At 38.1% G+C, this 21,759-nt stretch overlaps 1 protein-coding gene across 3 annotated transcripts in view; it reads left to right on the forward strand.

Annotated features, from left to right (window-relative positions):
* The window catches only part of KLF8 (KLF transcription factor 8), a 322,445-nt gene that overhangs the window by 194,580 nt on the left and 106,106 nt on the right, over positions 1 to 21,759 (forward strand). Inside the window, exon 1 of one of the 3 annotated variants that reach the window (XM_072743577.1) lies at positions 20,797 to 20,910. The exons of the other annotated variants lie outside the window; for them this stretch is intronic. The gene's annotated coding sequence lies outside the window, so the exon portion shown is untranslated. Of the gene's footprint in view, positions 1 to 20,796; positions 20,911 to 21,759 lie in introns of those variants that run through there. 3 annotated transcript variants of the gene reach the window in all.

The raw sequence follows: 21,759 nt of genomic DNA on the forward strand, positions 1-21,759 counted from the left end.
GATACAAAACTTGTATCTCAATGCACAAAATCAATGCACAAAAATCTCTTGCATTTCTATATACCAGTAATGAAACAGCAGGGAGATAAACCAAGGAATCATACCAAAAACCATAAGATATATAGGAATTAACCTAACCAAAGAGGAAGAAGATGTGTACTTTGACAACTGTAGAACACTTGTGAAAGAAACTAAACAGGACACAAAGGAATGGAAAAGCCTTCCATTCTTATAGATTGGAAAAAAAATATTGTTAAGATGTCTATACTACCCAAGAAAATCTACACATTTGATGCAATCTCTATCAAAATAACATGAGCATTTTTCACAGAGATAGCACAAATAATCTTAAAATTTGAATGGAACTGCCAAAGACTTTAAATAGCCAAAGTAATCTTGAAAAAGAAAAGCAAACTGGAGACATCATAATTCCAGACTTCAAGCTATATTACAAAGCTATAGTCATCAAGGCAGTATGGTACTGGCACAAGAAAAAGCAAACACATAGATCCATGGAACAGAATAGAGAAGTCAGAAATATATCCACAATTCTATGATCAACTAATCCTTGACAAAGTAGAAAAGAATATCCAATGGAAAAAAAGACAGTTGCTTCAACAAATGGTGCTGGGAAAATTGGACAACAGCATGCAAAAGAATGAAACCAGACCACTTTCATATACCATTCACAAAAGTAAATTCAAAATGAATGAAAGACCTAAATGTGAGACAGGAAACCATCAAAATCATAGAGAAGAACACAAGCAATAACCTCTTTGTCATCAGCTGTAGCAACTTCCTACTAGATATGTCTCTGGAGGCAAGAGAAATAAAAGAAAAAAATAAACTATTGGGACTTTTTCAAGATAAACAGCTGCTGCACAGCAAAGGAAAAATCATCAAATCTAAAACCCCACTTTTGAAATAAGTGAAAATATTTGCAACTGACATCAGATAAAGGGTTAGTATCCAAAATCTATAAAGACCCTATCAAACTCAACATCCCCAAAACAAATAGTCCAGTTAACAAATGGGCAGAAGAGGAGCACATGGGAGGCTCCGTTGATTAAGCATCCAACTCTTAATTTTGGCTCAGGTCATGATCTCAGGGTCATGAGATCGAGCCCCACATCAGGTCCTGTGCTCAGCGAGGAGTCTCCTTGTCCCTCTCCCTCTGCTTCCGCTCTCTCTTTCAAATAAGTAAATAAAATCTTTTTAAAAATAATAAAAGAAAATCAGCAGAAGACATGAATAGATGTTTCTCCAAAGAAAACACATAAATGACTTACAGACATATGAAAAGATGCTCAACATCACTCATCATCAGGGAAATACAAATCAATACTACAATGAGATATCACCTCATACCTCTCAACATGGCTAAAATTAACAGCACAGGAAAAACCAGATGTTGGCAAGGATGCAGAGGAAAGGGAATATCTTATATTGTTGGTGGGAATGCAAACTCATGCAGCCACTCTGGAAAGTGGAAAGTTCCTCAAAAAAGTAAAAATAGAACTACCCTCTAATCTAGCAATTGAACTACTAGGTATTTATCCAAAAGATACAAAAATACTGATTCCAACAGGCACATGCACTCCAATGTTTATAGCAGCATTATCAATAATAGCCAAATTATTGGCTGCCATCAAAAAAGATGGAATTTTGCCATTTGCAATGACAAGGAGTTAGACAGTATTATGCTATGCAAAATAAGTCAGTGAGATCAATCAATCAAATACCATATGATTTCACTGATACGTGGAATTTAGGAAACAGATGAACCTAAGAGGAAAAAGAGAGAGAGACAAACCAAGAAACACTCTTAACTATAGAGAACAAAGTGAGGTTTGCTGAAGGGGAGGTGGGCAGGGACATGGGTTAATTGATAATGGATATTAAGAAAGGCACTTGTGATGAGCACTGTTTATGTGTAAGTGATGAATCTCTAAATTCTACTAGTGAAACTAGTAGACTAGTAGAGGGAGAAGCAGGCTCCCCGCTGAGCAGGGAGCTCAATGCAGGGCTTGATCCCAGGATCCCGGCATCATGATCTGAGCTGAAGGCAGATGCTTACCCTACTGAACCACCCAGGTGCCCTGTTTTTGTTTCTCTTAACTCAGGAGACATATCTAAAAAGATGTTGCTGTGGCTGATGTCACAGAGGTTACTGCCTGTGTTCTCTTCTAGGATTTTTGTGGCTTTATTCTCACACTTAGGTCTTTAATCTTTTTCTTTAAACAATTGTAAAATTTTTAATATAGGATAATATGTGATATTCTTTAATACATATTTTTATTTACAATGAAGGTTTAATGTTAATTTAGTCATCAAAATCAAAGAATCAGAAATCAACATAAATACCATTATTGTGATTGAAAATTTAAAAACATACATCTATGTGCCATCATTTAATGAATGTTGTATTAACATACTTTAAACTACATTATACAGGGGATCCCTGGGTGGCGCAGCAGTTTGGCGCCTGCCTTTGGCCCAAGGCCCGATCCTGGAGACCCGGGATCGAATCCCACGTCGGGCTCCCGGTGCATGGAGCCTGCTTCTCCCTCTGCCTGTGTCTCTGCCTCTCTCTCTCTCTCTCTCTCTCTCTCTCTCTCGGTGTGACTATCATAAATAAATAAAAATTTAAAAAAAAATAAATAAACTACATTATACAGTCAATTTTGTCAAAATATTGTCAAAGAATAGCCATAACATGTTTAAAATGGTCTAATTTATGTTCTTATTCAATACATATTGAATTCTTATTAAATTCCATACCTTATTTGGATGGAACTGGAGGGTATTATGCTGAGTGAAATAAGTCAATCAGAGAAGGACAAACATTATATGTTCTCATTCATTTGGGGAATATAAATAATAGTGAAAGGGAATAGATGGGAAGGGAGAAGAAATGGGTAGGAAATACCAGAAAGGGAGACAGAACATAAAGACTCCTAACTCTGGGAAACGGACTAGGGGTGGTGGAAGGGGAGGAGGGCGGGGGTGGGGGTGAATGGGTGATGGGCACTGAGGGGGGCACTTGACAGGATGAGCCCTGGGTGTTACTCTGTATATTGGCAAATTGAACACCAATAAAAAATAAATTTATTATTAAAAATATTAATTTAATCTAATTTAAATTTGCGTTCTGAATGGTGTGAGAGAGTGGTCCAGTTTCATTCTTTTCATGTTGCTGTCCAGTTTTCCCAACACCATTTGTTGACAAGACATTATTTTCACTGTTGGATATTCTTTCCTATTTTGTCAAATGTTAATTGACCAGAGAGTTGTGGGTTTACTTCTGGATTTTCTATTCTGTCCTATTGATCTATTTTTGTTCTAGTACCATGCTGTTTTGATCACTACATCTTTGGAATATAACTTGAAGTCTGGAATTGTGATGTCTCCAGTTTGCTTCTCTTTTTCAACATTGCTTTGTCTACGTGGGGTCTTTTGTATTTCCATACAAATTTTAGGATTATTTGTTCTAACTTTGTGAAAAATGCTGTTGGTATTTTGTCAGGGATTTTGTTGTGTAGATTGCTAAAAAGCAGACTTTTATTTTTTTTTTTAATAAATTAATTTTTATTGGTGTTCAATTTACCAACATACAGAAAAACACCCAGTGCTCATCCCGTCAAGTGTCCCCCTCAGTGCCTGTCACCCATTCCCCCCCACGCTCCCCCCCTCCCCTTCCACCACCCCTAGTTCTTTTCCCAGAGTTAGGAGTCTTTATGTATACAATGGAATATTACTCAGCCATTAGAAACGACAAATACCCACCATTTGCTTCAAAAGCAGACTTTTAAATACAGAGAACTAACTTGTGGATGCCAGAGGGGAAATGAGAGGGTAATGGGTAACATAGATAAAGGGGTTAAGAGTACACTTATTTTGATGAGTACTGAGAAATGCTTAGAATTGTTGAATCATTCTATTGTACATCTGAAACTAATATATACTGTATGTTAATTGCAATTGAATTTTAAAAAGTTAATACAACATGTTTCCTTATACACAAAATTTTTTTTTCACCTTAACTGTAATAAGTTATAAATAGTAAAAAATGTTGGAAGTCCAGTGAAAAATGTTACTCTTAATTTAACCCTAGAAAAATTAGGAAGTAAACCTCCTTTTCAGAAGCTGTCCATATAGGTTTGTACAACTGCAAAAGGGATTGAGAAGATTAGGTTAGGCTTTCACTTTGAGAAAGTTAAGACATGGAATTAAAGAATCTAGTGTTAGTTTAGGGAAGGAAGTAATTGCATGTACCCAGACCTCACAGTGGTCAAAGGAATTGAACTACTTTTTGTTGAAATTCTCGAAGAATTTTTTTAAAGTGAAATACAAAAGATAGTGTTCCCCAAAACTGGCAATTTAAATTATCATGATAATCAGAATGACATTTTTAATAAGCATGCATAATACAATGCTATTCACAAGATTCTTTAAAAATCTCTTTGTATATATGAATATCAAAAGTAGTGTGAGCTGTGGTCCAACTATGGGTTCTACATTTGAATTTGTATGATGAAATCTTTCAATGCTGTGATTTGTCAATAAGGGCAACAGAGAAAATTCTATGTCTTTAAGGAACATGAGGCCTTGGCCAAATGATTTTTAATTTTTATTTTTTCTGGCATTTTGTTTATTTGAGAGAGAGTGAGAGAGTGAGAGAGCAAGAGAGAGAGAGAGAGAGAGAGAGAGGCAGAGGGAGAAGAAGATTCCCTGCTGAGCAGGGAGCCCAACCCCCGGCTCAATCCCAGAACCCTGAGATCATGACCTGAGCTGAAGGCAGACATTTAACCAACTGAGCCACCCAGGTTTCCCCAAATGATTATTTTTTTAGGCTCTAGCTGCAATAGACCATGAAAGGAACATAAAGCTGTTTGGAGACCTCTCTTAGGAATGTGAATCATTAAACACAGATCATTAGTGGCACATTATTACAGCTTCTCTAGCAGGAGGAGTGAGCCTACCAGATGTTCTATGCAGACAGGTCAATGATTAAACTTGAGTGGCCCTAAGCCTTAGGAATTAGCAACTGGGAATAGACCACTACTAAAGCTTCCAGATTTATGTTTAATTTTCCTCACACTAAAAATAAGCTCGATAAAAGAAAAAAAAGTGTGTTCCTTAGCCTTCATAAAGCTAGACTCCAGGAACATTCAGAAGGGGATCAGGGTGAGAATGCCCACTGACCTCCAGCCATTTCTCAGTATCCTCTCCTTATTCCACTCATATTGCTGTTTTCCATCCACCCAATTCAAAATGAACATTAGTTTGAGACTGACTCTGAACATTGGAGGGCAGTAGAGATTAAGAACACACATATTCTGGCATGTACTTTGGGTATAAGACTGGGATATTAACTGTGAGGATGTTACATGGATTAAATAAAACCACTTTAGGGCTTATGACAGTGTTCCTTTAATGTTGTCCTATTGTTGTTATTGTTGTTATTTTTATTTATTCTCCCCAGTTGTGTTTAGAGCCACCTTTGTCTTCAGCCATGTTGTTCATCATTGGGCCTTCAGCCTCTACACAGGACAAAATGGGACTCTCAGTGTTGTATTGAGGAATACATGAGCTAATATCTATAAACTGCCTAGCGGGGGAGTATGAAGTCTTGGGAGTGTGGGAGTATGGCTGCTACTCTTAGCCAGGTCTGCCGTCCCGACTCAAGCCCCTTTTGGCTGTAGCAAATAAGCCCTTTCCCACTTCTGCCTTCAGGCCTTCTGTAGAGCCTCCTAGTCAGCGGGCAGCTGGGAGCACTGTCTGGAAGGGCTGGTTTAAGGCAGTTTGGGTACTGGGGTCAGGTACCAATGAAGAATCATGACTTATCTTGCTCCCTTGTAAGCCATTATTTGAGTTTCCTTCCCTGTGTAATTACTTTAAGACCTCTCTTCTTGAGAAGCTGGTCCTCTTGTCATTTGTCATGTTCCTCTCCTACCAAATCTTGATCTGGGAATAGCAGATACTTTCCTGCCCAACATGAAAGTGGCACCTGTTTGTCTTCATATAGAGCAGAGGCTTCTGCTTCTGGTCTTGTCCCCAAGAGACCTGCCTTCCTCTGGCTGACCGTTTTTAAAACAGTCTGAAGTTGTGCTCAGAGATGTTCAGTCAGTCTGCTCCCTTAAAAAAAATCAAAGATATGCCTTCACCTCAGTGAGAGCACGTCTCTAAGCAAAGGCTCTATTCCAGTTGTCCTGAACCAGGTGGGCAACTGTTTCAGGGGTTTTCTCTTTTGCCCAGTCTCCACCTAATAAAGTTCTGAGAGAAAAAAAAAATTTTTTTTTTTGCCCTCATACCTTCATTTAATGGCCAAGCCAGCACGGCCGGGATGGTGTGCAACCCCAGTAGGGAAGTCCTCCCTCCTGGCCAGTGTACCCCAAGAAGCCCACCCCAGCTGGTGCCCGCCAGCCTCACTGATATCCCAGTCCAGTCCCTGCATTAGGGAGCAGCCTCATCTCAGCTCCTTCAGTAAGCTGTTGATAGAGCCCAGCAGCTCCGGGAAGTATCCCTCATCCTCGCCATCTTGGAGCTCCAGGGCAGCCAGAGCCTGGTACTCAGCCTGCAGGCTGACCAGCATCCTGCTGAGCTGGGGGTCCTGGTGGTAGCGGTCCCGGCAGGTGGCCAGGAGGGCGCCCAGCGTCTGTAGCACCTTTTCTCGTGTGTCGTCCAGGAGTATAGCCATTATTATTAGCTGCTTCTATTAAATGGAATGTTTTTAAAAATTAATACTAAAAGCACTCTTTGTTCTGAAGATGGGAAAAAGTACTTCCTTTGGATTAGGGAGCTGCTCCAAATGTTGGTTTTTAACACCTGTAGAGCAATCATGGGCTAGTAAGATTTATGTTTCCATTACCCTAATGAGCAAAACCTAGATCATTAGTTCTCCAATATGGTGCTCAGAATATCAGCATCAGCATCACCTGGGAACCTGCTAGACCTGAAAACGGGGGGGTGGAGGAGGGGGCAACCATGCTCTAATTCAGAAATTGTAGGGTTTGAACCCTACAATCTATGTTTTAACAAGTCCTTCAGGTGATCCAATGCACACTCAAGTGTGAGAACCATGACATACTAGAGTATTAAGAACTGTCACAAAATCTTTATTCTGTGCAAGACACTACAAACACATGCATTTCAGACATTCTAAAATGGGAACAATACTATAGGCTGGAATTGTTAGGACTAGTTTTAAAGCAAAATCTAAATACAAAATAATTCCACAGCAAATAACCTTTTAGTCATCACTGAATAGTGCCTTCAGCATCACTTATACTGAGGTCATTAGATGAGACTTCTGTGTTCTCATTCCAACAGTGTGGCCAAGGACAAATGTGAACATGTAAAGAGGACTGTCATTTGGTAAAACTTGTGCAGGTTTAAAATAGTTCCTTGTTCAAATTTCTAGAACATATTTCTGAATATTGTGGAGTATGTCCCATGTTCTTTGGATCCAAATGCAGTTAAGATAACTGAAAGGGTGATATGCTATGTCATCTTGACAAGGTTACTGACATTCTTTCTGCCTCAATTTCCTTCTCTGTAAAATGATGATAATGGTACTTTTAGAGTTCTTGCAGGAAGTAAATGTCTTACTACACGTGAAGTGTTTAGAGCAGTAATTATGTCCCATTCATGATTAAGATATTGTTATTATTATTAAATAAATTTAGACTAATTTCAGCCCGAAGGTTTTTTTTCAAGATCCCATTCATTCATTCATGATAGACAGAGAGAGAGAGAGAGAGAGAGAGAGAGAGAGAGAGAGAGAGAGAGGCAGCGACACAGACAGAGGGAAAAGCAGGCTCCATGCAGGGAGCCCCACGTGGGACTCGATCTCGGGACTCCAGGATCAGGCCCTGGGCCGAAGACAGGTGCTTAAACCACTGAGCCACCCAGGCTGCTCCAGCCCGAAGGTTTTTCCCTAATTATCATGGATGTGAAATATATATTCCACTTCATTCTACCCCCACTATTATGATGTCTTGCCATCTAAGCATATTCAGGACCTTTTAGATCAGAGGAATCAAAGATGAACACTGCATTTAAACAAAAGGCAAATGAGAATTTTATTCAGGAGGCCAGTCAGCAAAGTAAATGAATATATACTGAGCAACTACTTTCCTACAAAAACTGGATTACATACATGTGTCACAGTGACCTGGATTCTGTCTTCAAAGAAAGATATCTAGGGAACCCTGGGTGGCTCAGCAGTTGAGCATGTTCAGGGCATGATCTCAGGGTCCTAAATTGAGTCCCGCATTGGGGTCCTTACAGGGGGCCTGCTTCTCCCTCTGCCTATGTCTCTGCCTCTCTCTCTCTGTGTCTCTCAGGAATAAATAAATAAAATATTTTTTAAAAAAAGAGAGAAAGACATCTAGTGGGAGAGACTAGTATAAAAAAATTCACACAAGGGCACCTAGGTGACTTAGTGGAGCATCTAACTTTGCTTCAGGTCATGATCTTGGGGTCCTGGGATCAAGCCCCTGTTGGGCTCCCTGAACAGCAGGGAGTCTGCTTGTGCCTCTTCTTTTGCCCCTCCTCCTCCCCACCTGCTCATGCTCTCTGTCTGTCTCTCAAATAAATGAACAAAATCTTTCTAAAAACTTAACACAAATACACAACATATCTAATTACAAATTGCAATTATTGCAAATAAGGAAAATTATTCTGCCAAAGTGTAAGCATGGGAGGGACAATTTTTGTACATCGGTTTCAAAGCATTGTCCTGAGCAGGTGGCAAATCCTGGCTGAGGCTAGAGGGTAAAGTATGAGCCATTTATGAAGACCTTTCTTATAGGCCATGCTAAAAGATTTTCACTTTTATTTTTAAAGATTTTATTTGTTTGAGAGAAAGCACAAGAGAGAGACAGCACGGACAGGAGAGAGGGACAGATGAATAGGGAGAAGCAGAGTCCCTGCTGAGCAGGGAGTCTAATGTAGGACTAGACTCAATCCTAGGACCCTGGGATCATGACCTGAGCTGAAGGCAGACACTTAACAGACTGAGCCACCCAGGCGCCCAAGATTTTAGCTTTTATCCTGAGGGCAATGAGCCACCACTGAGGAATTTCTGATTTTAGAATGATCAATTATAGATGCAGTGTATGAGAGCTATAGGAGAAAGGGAAACCAATTAGGAAGTATTTTGATATTCTAGGTAAGAAATGATTGTAAGGGATTCAATGCCACTGTTACATATATATGCTATGTGAGTAACTTTTCTTTAATCTGATGTGATTCAGGCAAGTGAGAGTTATGATAAGATGCTAATTTATGATTTATACTATTTTAATCTATTTATAAAATTAATACAAATTAGCTATAGAAAATGTGGAAAATAGAGATAATAAAGAAAATAAAATTGCCATAATTTTTCAAACGTCTACAACTATAAACCTATGTCCAACTTAACTGCTGTTCCAATTATAAAAGTAATGCACATTCATTATAGAAAAACATTTTTTAGTATCTATTTAAATTCCAGTTAGCTAACATGCAGTGTAATATTAGTTTTAGGATTAAAATATAGGTGATTCAGAAGGGCTACAATTAATAAGTGAATAATTGACAGATGTTGGAGAGGATGCTGAGAAAGGGGAACACTTTTACACTGTTGGTGGGAATGCAAACTGGTACAGTCACTCTGGCAAACAGTATGGAGGTTCCTCAAATACTTGAAAATAGATTTACCCTATGACCCAGCAATTGCACTACTAGGTATTTATCCCAAAGATGCAAATATAATGATCTCAAGGGGCACCTGCACACCAATGTTTATAGCAGCAATTTCCACAATAGCCAAACTATGGAAAGAGCCCAGATGTCTATTGACAGATAAATGAATAAAGAAAATGCAATATATATATATATGTATGTATATGTATAATGGAATACTACTGTATACTGGAAAATGTGAAAAATAAATCATATATATGATATATATGATTTAATAGAATATGATATAAATCATATATATGACATATATAATGAAATACAACTCAACCATAAAATAAATGAAATATTGCCATTTGCAATGATATGGATGGAACTAGAGGATATTATGCTAAGCGAAATAAATCAATCAGAAAATGACAATTATCATATGATTTCATTCATATGTGGAATGTAAGAAACAAAACAGCAAAGCATAGGGGAGGGAGGGAAAAAATAAAACAAGAAAAATCAGAGAGGGAGACAAACCATAAGACACTCTTAATCATAAGAAACTGAAGGTCGCTGAAGGGGAGGGGGTGGGGGTATGGGGCTACTGGATGGTGGACATTAAGAAGGGCATGTCATGTAATGAGCACTGGGTGTTAAGATGCAACTGATGAATCACTGAATTCTACCTTTGAAACTAATAATACTATATGTTAATTTAATTTAAATAAAATAAAAATATAGGTGATTCAACACTTACATACAACACCCTGTGCTCATCACAACAAATGCCCTCTTTATATCCCATCATCTGTTTAACCCTTCCCCTTGCCATGTCCCCATTCATAACCATCAGTTTGTCCTCTATAGTTGAGTCTGTTTCTTGGTCTCCTACTCTCTTCCTCTCTTTTTCCCCGTTGTTCTGTTGTTTCTCAAATTCCACATATGCATGATATCATATAGTATTTGTCTTTCTCTGGAAGATTGATTTCACTCCATCAATGCCATTGCAAATGACAGGTATTATTCTTTCTTGATGGCTGAGTAATATATATATATATATATATATATATATATATATATATATATATATATATAAAACATATCTCCTCTTCTTTATTCATTCATGAATAAATGGTTACTTGAGCTCTCTCCATAGTTTAGCTATAGTTGATAATGGTGCTATAAACATTGGGGTGCCTTTAGCTCTTAGAATCTGTATTTTCTATAATTTGGGTAAATACACCATAGTGCTATTGCTGGATTGTAGGATATTTCTATTTTTCACTTTTTGAGGAACTTCCAACTGTTCTGCAGAGTGGCTGCACAAGTTTGCTTTCCACTAACAGTGTAAGAGAATTCCCCACATCCTTGCCAACCATCTGTGGTTTCATGAGTTTTCATTTTAGCCATTCTGTCTGGTGTCAAGTGGTATCTCATTATGGTTTGGATTTGGATTTCCCTGATGCTGAGTGATGTTGAACAGTTTGTCATATGTCTGTTACTCACTTTGTATATCATCTTTGGAGAAACATATGTTCTTATCCCCTGCACATTTTATGACTGAATTTTTTGGCGTTTGGGTGTTGAGTTTGAGAAGTTCTTTATGCATTTTTTGATACTAGCCTTTTATATGATGTCACTTGCAAAATATTCTACCGTTCTGTATGTTGCCCTTTAGTTTTCTTTACTACTTCTTTTGCTGTGCAAAAACTTTTATCTTGATGAAGTCCCAAATAGTTCATTTTTGCTTTTGTTTCTCTTGCCCTTGGAAATGTGACTAGCGAGGAGTTGCAGAGGCTTAGATCAGCAAATTCTTCCCTAGGATTTTGATGGACTCCTGTCAACATTTAGGTCTTCCATCCATTTGGAGTTTATTTTTGTAGATGATATAAGACAGTGGTCCAGTTTCATTTTTTTTATTTTTTTAAAATAAATTTATTTTTTATTGGTGTTCAATTTGCCAACACACAGAATAACAACGGGGTGCTCATCCCGTCAAGTGTCCCCCTCAGTGCCCGTCACCCATTCACCCCCACCCCCCGCCCTCCTCCCCTTCCACCACCCCTAGTTCATTTCTCAGAGTTAGGAGTCTTTATGTTCTGTCTCCCTTTCTGATATTTCCCACACATTTCTTCTCCCTTCCCTTATATTCCCTTTCACTATTATTTATAGTCCCCAAATAAATGAGAACATATAATATTTGTCCATCTCTGATTCACTTACTTCACTCAGCATAATACCCTCCAGTTCCATCCACGTTGAAGCAAGTGGTGGGTATTTGTCATTTCTAATGGCTGAGTAATATTCCATTGTATACATAAACCACATCTTCTTTATCCATTCATCTTTCGATGGACACCGAGGCTCCTTCCACAGTTTGGCTATTGTGGACATTGCTGCTATAAACAACGGGGTGCAGCTGTCCCGGCATTGCATTGCATCTGTATCTTTGGGGTAAATCCCCAAGAGTGCAATTGATGGGTCGTAGGGCAGGTCTATTTTTAACTCTTTGAGGAACCTCCACACAGTTTGCTAGAGTGGCTGCACCATTTCACATTCCCAATAGCAGTGTAAGAGGGTTCCCTTTTCTCCGCATCCTCTCCAACATTTGTGGTTTCCTGCTTTGTTAATTTTTCCCATTCTCAGTGGTGTGAGGTGGTATCTCATTGTGGTTTTGATTTGTATTTCCCTGATGGCAAGTGATGCAGAGCATTTTCTCATGTGCGTGTTGGCCATGTCTATGTCTTCCTCTGTGAGATTTCTCTTCATGTCTTTTGCCCATTTCATGATTGGATTGTTTGTTTCTTTGGTGATGAGTTTAATAAGTTATTTATAGATCTTGGAAACTAGCCCTTTATCTGATACGTCATTTGCAAATATCTTCTCCCATTCTGTAGGTTGTCTTTTAGTTTTGTTGACTGTATCCTTTGCTGTGCAAAAGCTTCTTATCTTGATGAAGTCCCAATAGTTCATTTTTGCTTTTGGCTCTCTTGCCTTCATGGATGTATCTTGCAAGAAGTTACTGTGGCTGAGTTCAAAAAGGGTGTTGCTTGGGTTCTCCTCTAGGATTTTCATAGAATCTTGTCTCACATTTAGATCTTTCATCCCTTTTGAGTTTATCTTTGTGTATGGTGCAAGAGAGTGGTCTAGTTTCATTCTTCTGCATGTGGATGTCCAATTTTCCCAGCACCATTTATTGAAGAGACTGTCTTTCTTCCAGTGGATAGTCTTTCCTCCTTTGTCGAATATTAGTCGACCATAAAGTTCAGGGTCCACTTCTGGGTTCTCTGTCCTGTTCCATTTATCTATGTATCTGTTTTTGTGCCAGTACCACACTGTCTTGATGACCACAGCTTTGTAGTACAACCTGAAATCTGGCATTGTGATGCCCCCAGCTATGGTTTTCTTTTTTAAAATTCCCCTGGCTATTCGGGGTCTTTTCTGATTCCACACAAATCTTAAAATGATTTGTTCTAACTCTCTGAAGAAAGTCCATGGTATTTTGATAGGGATTGCATTAAACATGTAAATTGCGCTGGGTAACATTGACATTTTTACAATGTTAATTCTTCCAATCCACGAGGATGGAATATTTTTCTATCTCTTTGTGTCTTCCTCAATTTCTTTCAGAAGTGTTCTATAGTTTTTAGGGTATAGATCCTATACCTCTCTGGTTATGTTTATTCCAAGGTATCTTATGCTTTTGGGTGCAATTGTCAATGGGATTGACTCCATAAATTCTCTTTCTTCAGTCTCATTGTTAGTGTATAGAAATGCCATTGATTTCTGGGCATTGATTTTGTATCCTGCCACGCTACCAAATTGCTGTATGAGTTCTAGCAATCTCGGGGTGGAGGCTTTTGGGTTTTCTATGTAGAGTATCATGTCATCGGTAAAGAGGGAGAGTTTGACTTCTTCTTTGACAATCTGAATGCCTTTAATGTCTTTTTGTTGTCTGATTGCTAAGACTAGGACTCCCAGTACTGTGTTGAATAACAGTGGTGAGAGTGGACATCCCTGTCTTGTTCCTGATATTAGGGGAAAGGCTCCCAGTGCTTCCCCATTGAGAATGATATTTGCTGTGGGCTTTTCATAGATGGCTTTTAAGATGCTGAGGAATGTTCCTTCTATCCCTACACTCTGAAGAATTTTGATCAGGAATGGATGCTGTATTTTGTCAAATGCTTTCTCTGCATCTAATGAGAGGATCATATGTTTCTTGGTTTTTCTCTTGCTGATATGATGAATCACATTGATGGTTTTACGAGTGTTGAACCAGCCTTGTGTCCCAGGAATAAATCCTACTTGGTCATGGTGAATAATTTTCTTAATGTACTGTTGGATCCTATTGGCTAGTATCTTGTTGAGAATTTTTGCATCCATGTTCATCAGGGATATTGGTCTGTAATTCTCCTTTTTGGTGGGGTCTTTGTCTGGTTTCGGAGTTAAGGTGATGCTGGCCTCATAGAACGAATTTGGAAGTACTCCATCTCTTTCTATCTTTCCAAACAGCTTTAGTAGAATAGGTATGGTTTCTCCTTTAAACGTTTGATAGAATTCCCCTAGGAAGCCATCTGGCCCTGGACTCTTGTGTCTTGGGAGGTTTTTGATGACTGCTTCAATTTCCTCCCTGGTTATTGGCCTGTTCAGGTTTTCTATTTCTTCCTGTTCCTGTTTTGGTAGTTTGTGGCTTTCCAGGAATGCGTCCATTTCTTCTAGATTGCCTAATCTATTGGCATATAGCTGTTCATAATATGTTTTTTAAATCATTTGTATTTCCTTGGTGTTGGTAGTGATCTCTCCTTTCTCATTCATGATTTTATTAATTTGAGTCTTCTCTCTCTTCTTTTTAATAAGGCTGGCTAATGGTTTATCTATCTTATTAATTCTTTCAAAGAACCAACTCCTGGTTCTGTTGATCTGTTCCACAGTTCTTCTGGTCTCGATTTCGTTGAGTTGCATGTTCTTCTCATTTAGGACCCTGAATATATCCTGCCAGCCCTTTCTGGCCTGCCATGTCTCTGTGGAGAGGTCTGCGTTATCCTAATACTCCTCTCCATAAAAGTCAGGGATTTCTTGTCTCTTGCTGCCTTAAGGATCTTCTCTTTATCTTTGAAATTTGCAAGCTTAACTATTAAATGTCGAGGTGTTGAATGGTTTTTATTGATTTTCGGGGGGGGATCTCTCTTTTTCCTGGATCTGAATGCCTGTTTCTCTTCCCAGATTAGGAAAGTTTTCAGCTATGATTTGTTCAAATACAACATTAACAAGATGTTAAACCTCCATGTGTTTGTGGTCCCTCCAATTTTTTTTCTTGTGATTCACTTCAAGTTTTAAAACACTGTGCTTTCAAATACTCATGGTATAATCCCAAACTTTTGGTACACGTTGAGACCTGATTTGTGACCCAATATGTGATCTATTCTGGAGAATATTCCATGATCACTTGAGAAGAATAGTATTCTGTCCCTTTATGATGAAATGTTCTGAATATATCTGTGAAGTCCAACTGGCCTGGTGTGTCATGCAAGAATTTTGTTTCCTTATTGATCTGCTGAGATAATCTGTCAAGTGAGGTGAGTGGGATGTTGAAGTCCCATAGTATTATTGTATTATTATCAATGAGTTTCTTTAACTAAATTAACTTTATTAATTTGTATATTTGGCTGCTCCTATGTTAGGGACATAAATATTTAAAATTGTTATTCTTCTTGTTGGATAGATCATTTTATTATGATATAGTGCCTCCATTCATGTCTTATTACAGACTTTGGTTTAACATCTAATTTATCTTTTTTTAAAGATTTATTTATTTATTTATTCATGATAGACACAGAGATTGAGAGAGAGGCAGAGACACAGGAGGGGGGAGAACCGGGCTCCATGCCAGGAGCCTGATGTGGGACTCGATCCTGGGACTCCAGGACTGTGCCCTGGGCCAAAAGCAGGTGCCAAACTGCTGAGCCAGCCAGGGATCCCCAACATCTAGTTTATCTTATAAAAGAATGGATACCCCAGCTTTCTTTTTCTTTCAATTAGCATGATAAATGGTTGCCCATCCCCTCACCTTTGGGTCCAAAATGAGGCTCTTGTAGACAAATGTCAATGAGTTTTATATATATATATATAAATGTATATATAAATATACATATATATAAACTTATATAAAAGTTTTATATAAAAAAAGTTTATATATATATATATATATATATATATATATATATATATATCCAATCTGATACACATGTCTTTTGAATGGACAATTTAGTCCATATACATTTAGAGTAATTATTTAAACTTATGATTTAGTGCCACAGTATTACTTGTAAAGTCTCACTTTCTGTAGATTATATCTGTTCCTTACAGGTCTTTGTTACTTTGAGGCTCTCTCTTTGCTTACAGGATCCCCTTTAATGTTTCTTGTGTAGCTCAATTGGTGATGACAAATTCCATTAGTTTTTGCGTGTCCTGGAAACTCTTTATCTCTCCTCCTATACTATTGTTTTGTATATTTTTTTATTGGAGTTTGATTTGCCAACATATAGTATAACACCCAGTGGTCATCCTGTCCAGTGCCCCCCTCAGTGCCTATCACCCAGTCACCCCATCCCCCTGCCCACCTCACCTTACACTACCCCTTGTTAAATTCCCCGAGTTAGGAGTCTCTCATATAATATCACCATCTCTGATATTTCCTAAATATTTTCCCTCTTTTCCCCTATAAACCCTTTCACTATTTTTTTAAAATCTTTTGCCTATGAGTGAAACCATAAAATGTTTGTCCTTCTCCTATTGACTTACATCACTCAGCAAAATACCCTCCAGTTCCATCCACGTTGAAGCAAATGGTGGGTATTTGTCGTTTCTAAGCCTGAGTAACATTCCATTTTATATATATACCACATCTTATTTATCCATTCATCTTTTGATGGACACTGAGGCTCTTTCCACAGTTTGGATATTACCTACATTGCTGCCATAAATATTGGGGTGTATGGTTCTCAGCATTTTACTGTCCAAAGTGGCTGTACCATTTCACATTCCCACTAACAGTGAAAGAGGGTTCCCCTTTCTCCACATCCTCTCCAACATTTCTTGTTTCCTGTCTTGTTAATTCTCACCATTCGCACTGGTGTGAGGTGGTATCTAACTGTGGTTTTGATTTGTATTTCACTGATGGCAAGTGATGTAGAGCATTTTCTCATGTGCTTGTTGGCCATGTGTTTGTCTTCTTTGGTGAAATTTCTGTTAATAACTTTTTCCCATTTCATGATTGGATTGTTTGTTTCTTTGATGTTCAGTTTAATAAGTTCTTTATAGATCTTGGTATTAGCCCTTTATCTGATAGGTCATTTGCAAATACCTTCTCCCATTCTGTAGGTTGTCTTTAGTTTTGTTGACTATTTCTTTGGCAGTTCAGAAGCTTTTTATCTTCATGAAGTCCCAATAGTTCATTTTTCCTTTTGTTTCTTTTGCCTTCAGAGATGTATCAGGCAAGAAGTAGCTGTGGCCAAGTTCAAAAAGGGTGTTGCCTGTGATCTCCTCTAGGATTTTGATGGATTCTTGTCTCACATTTAGATCTGCCATCCATTTTGAGTTTATCTTTGTGTGTGGTGTAAGAGAATGGTCTAGTTTCATTCTTCTGCATATGGATGTCCAATTTTCATAGCACCATTTATTGACTAGATTAACCTTTTTCCAGTGCATATGGTTTCCTGATTTGTCAAACAATAGTTGACATACCATTCAGTGCCCATTTCTTGATTCTCTATTCTGTTCCATTGATCTATGTGTCTGTTTTTGTGCCATTACTGCACTGTGTTGATGACCAAGGCTTGGTAGTACAACCTGAAATCTGGCATTGTGATGCCCTGGTTCTAGTTTTCTTTTTAATATTCCCCTGGCTATTAGGGGTCTTTTCTGATTCCACACATATCTTAAGATGATTTGTTCCAACTCTCTGAAGAAAGTCCATGGTATTTTGATTGGGATTGCATTAAATGTGTAAATCGACCTGGGTACCACGGACATTTTCACAATATTACATCTTCCAATCCATGAGCATTGAATGTTTTTCATCTCTTTGTGTCTTCCTAAATTTCTTTCAGAAGTGTTCTGTAGTTTTAGAGTATAGATCCTTTACTTCTTTGGTTCTTTTATTCCTATGTATCTTATGCTTTTGGGTGCAATTGTCAATGGGATTGACTCCTTAGTTTCTCTTTCATCAGTCTTATTTTTAGTGTAGAGAAATGCCACTGATTTCTGGGCATTGATTTTGTATCCTGCCACACTGCCGAATTGCTGTATGAGTTCTAGCAATCTTGGGGTGGAGGCTTTTGGGTTTTCTATGTAGAGTATCAGGTCATCTGCGAAGAGGGAGAGTTTCACTTCTTCTTCGCCAATTTGAATGCCTTTAATTTATTTTTGTTGCCTGATTTGTGAGGCTAGGACTTCTAATACTATGTTGAATAGCAGTGGTGAGAGTGGAGATCCCTGTGTTCTTCCTGATCTTAGGGGAAAGGCTCCCAGTGCTTTACCATTGAGAATCATATGTGCTGTGGGCTTTTTGTGGATGGCTTTTAAGATGCTGAGAATTGTTCCCTGTATCCCTACACCCTGAAGAGTTTTGATCAGGAATGGATGCTGTCTTTTGTCAAATGCTTTCTCTGCATCTATTGAGAGGATCATATGGTTCTTGTTTTTTCTCTTGTTGATATGATCTATCACATTGATTGCTTTACAAGTGTTGAACCAGCCTTGCATCCCAGGGATAAATCCCACTTTTCATGGTGAATAATATTCTTAATGTATTGGCTACTATCTTGTTGGGAATGTTTGCATCTGTGTGCATCAGGGATATTGGTCTATAATTCTTTTTGGTGGGGTTTTTGATTTTGGAATTAAGGTGATACTGGCCCCATAGAACGAGTTTGGGTGTACTTCATCTCTTTCTATCTTTCGGAACAGCTTTAGTAGAATAGGTATAGTTTCTTCTTTAAGCGTTTGATAGAATTCCCCTGGGAAGCCATCTGGTCCTGGCCTTTTGTGTCTTCGGAGGTTTTTGATGACTGCTTCAATTTCCTCCTTGATTATCAGACTGTTCAGGTTTTCTAGTTTGTATTTCCTTGGTGATATCTCCTTTCTCATTCATGATTTTTTTAGTTTGTGTCTTTTCTCTCTTCTTGTTAATGAGGCTGGCTAATAGTTTATCTATCGTATTAATTCTTTCAAAGAACCAACTCCTGGTTTTGTTAATCTGTTCCACAGTTCTTCTGGTCTCTATTTCATGGAGTTCTGCTCAAATCTTTATTAATTCTCTTCTTCTGCTGGGTGTAGGACTTATTTGCTGTTTTTTCTCCAGCTCCTTTAGGTGCAAAGTTAGCTTTTGTATTTGACTTCTTTCCAGTTTTTGATGGATGCTTGCATTGAGATGTATTTTCCCCTCAGGACTGCTTTTTCTGTATCCCAAAGATTTTGAATGGTTGTATCTTCATTCTCATTAGTTTCCATGAATCTTTTTAATTCTTCTCTAATTTCCTGGTTGACCCTTTCATCTTTTAGCAGGATGGTCTTTACCTTCCATGTGTCTGAAATCCTTCCAAACTTTTTCTTGTGTTTTAGTTCTAGTTTCAAAGCATTATTGTCCGAAAATATGCAGGGGATGATCCCAATTTTTTGGTATCGGTTAAGGCCTGATTTGTCACGTAGTATGTGGTCTATTCTGCAGAAAGTTCCATGTGCACTTGAGAAGAATGTGTATTCAGTTGCGTTTGGATGTAAAGTACTGTAAATATCTGTGAAATACATCTGGTCCCCTGTGTCATTTAATGCTTTTTCTGTTTGGAGATGCTGTGTTTAGAAGATATATCAATTGTAAAAAGTGCCATATTCAAGTCTCCAAGTACATGTGTATTATTATCTAAGTATTTCTTAACTTTGGTTATTAATTGATTGATATACTTGGCAAGTCTCACATTTGTTGCATAAATATTCATGATTGTTAAGTCCTCTTGTTGGATAGACCCTTTAAGTATGATATACTGTCCCTCTTCATCTCTTACTACAGTCTTTGGGATAAACTTTAATTTATCTGATATAAGGATGGCTACCCCTGCTTTCTTTTGAGGAGCATTTGAATGGTAAATGGTTCTCCAACCTTTTATTTTCAGGCTGTAGGTGTCCTTCTGTCTAAAATGAGTCTCTTGTAGACAGCAAATAGATGGTTCTTGCTTTTTTATCCAGTCTGAAACCCTGCACCTTTGATGGGGTCATTAAGCCCATTCACGTTCAGAGTTACTATTGAAAGATATGAATTTAGTGTCATCATGACATCTCTTGAGTCCCTGTGTTTGTGGATTATTTCTTTGGACTTCCTCTTTCTTTTACAGAGTTCCCCTAATATTTCTTGTAGAGCTGGTTTGGTGGTCACATATTCTTTCAGTTTCTGCCTATCTTGGAAGCTCTTTATCTCTCCTTCTATTCTGAATGAGAGCATTGCTGGATAAAGTATTCTTGGCTGCATGTTCTCTTCATTTAGGACCCCTTTTTGGCCTGCCAGTTCTCTGTGGAGAGGTCTGCTCTTAACCTAATAATTCTCCCCATAAAGTTTAGCGATCTCTTGTCTCTTGCTGCTTTAAGGATTTTCTCTTTATCTTTGGAATTGCAGGTTTCACTATTAAATGTCGGGGTGTTGAATGGTTTTTATTGTTTTTAGGGCCTAATTTCTTTATCTCCTGGATCTGAATGCCCTTTTTCCTTCCCACGTTAGGGAAGTTCTCAGCTATGATTTGTTCAAATACGCTTTCTGATCCTCTGTCCCTTTCAGCACCCTCTGAAACCCCAATTAAATGTAGATTTTTCCTTCTTAGGCTGTCATTTATTTCCCCTAGCCTTTCCTCATGATCTTTTAATTGTTTTTCTCTTTTTTCCTCTGCTTCCTTCCTTCCCATCAACTCTTCTTCTATGTCACTCACTCGTTCTTCTACCTCATTACCCTCATAATTAGGACCTCCAGTATGGATTGCATTTCATTTAATTGTTTTTTAATTTCGGTCTGATTAGGTCTAAATTCTGTGGTCATGAAGTCTCTTGACTCTTTTATGCTTTTTTTTCTAGATCCACCAGTAGCTTTATGATTGTGCTTCTGAATTGGCTTTCTGACGTCGAATTGGAGTCCAAATTCTGTAACTCCATGGGAGAGAGTACTTTTTCTGATTTTTTTCTTTTGTGGTGAGTTCTTCCTTCTAGTCAGTTTTCTCAGTGCAGAGTGCCTGTATGAGTGGACTGAGTCAAGAATATCAACCACGACCTAAGTGAATTTCATCCTAGATGATTCTGACAAGGTCAGAGACCAGAAATTGAAAACAAAGATCAGTATGAAATAAAACAACATCATCAAGTGAAAAACAAATTTTAAACAAAAGGCCAATAATCTCAAAGAAGAAGCAAAAAAGAAAAAAGAAAAAAGGGGGGACTGGGAAATGGTGGTGTTGACGAAGGTGTTGTGGAGGGAGGATGTAGTCTATAAAGGAGTTTTAAAGGGTGATCCTCTTGGTTCTGAGTATATTAAGTTGTGTATTGTTAGAAGATGGCTCAGTTCCAAAATTATATAAACCAGAAATACTTGTAGAGAGCCCCACCATTGACCACCAAATCATAAATTAGATAAAAGAGGGGGCAGAATGGAAATGAAGAGAGAATTAATCTCATAGAATGAACCAGCATGGTATACCACTTGGTTCTGGGTGCATGCTTGTCATGTTTTAGAAGGTATTAACTTCCACTATCGTAGAACAAAATCAGGCAGAGAAAACAAAAACACACACAAAAAAACATATCTTTATATCTCCCAAAATTAAGTTGAGTACATCGAAGGGAATCTAGAAGTCAGAAATATATCTAAGACCTGTAGTTGTAGAAATGTGAAAGTCAAAAAGTAAGAAACTTAAAAATGAAGAGGTGGTAAAATATTGTAATTAAGGTGGGAAAAGAGAGAAAAGAATTGGAAATTTACAGTCTGATATAAAAATGAGTTGTACTGGTAAAAGGAAGAAAAAAATAGGAGTGGTACCCTCTAGT

The sequence above is a fragment of the Vulpes vulpes genome, chromosome X (assembly GCF_048418805.1).
Source record: "Vulpes vulpes isolate BD-2025 chromosome X, VulVul3, whole genome shotgun sequence".
NCBI lineage: Eukaryota > Metazoa > Chordata > Mammalia > Carnivora > Canidae > Vulpes > Vulpes vulpes.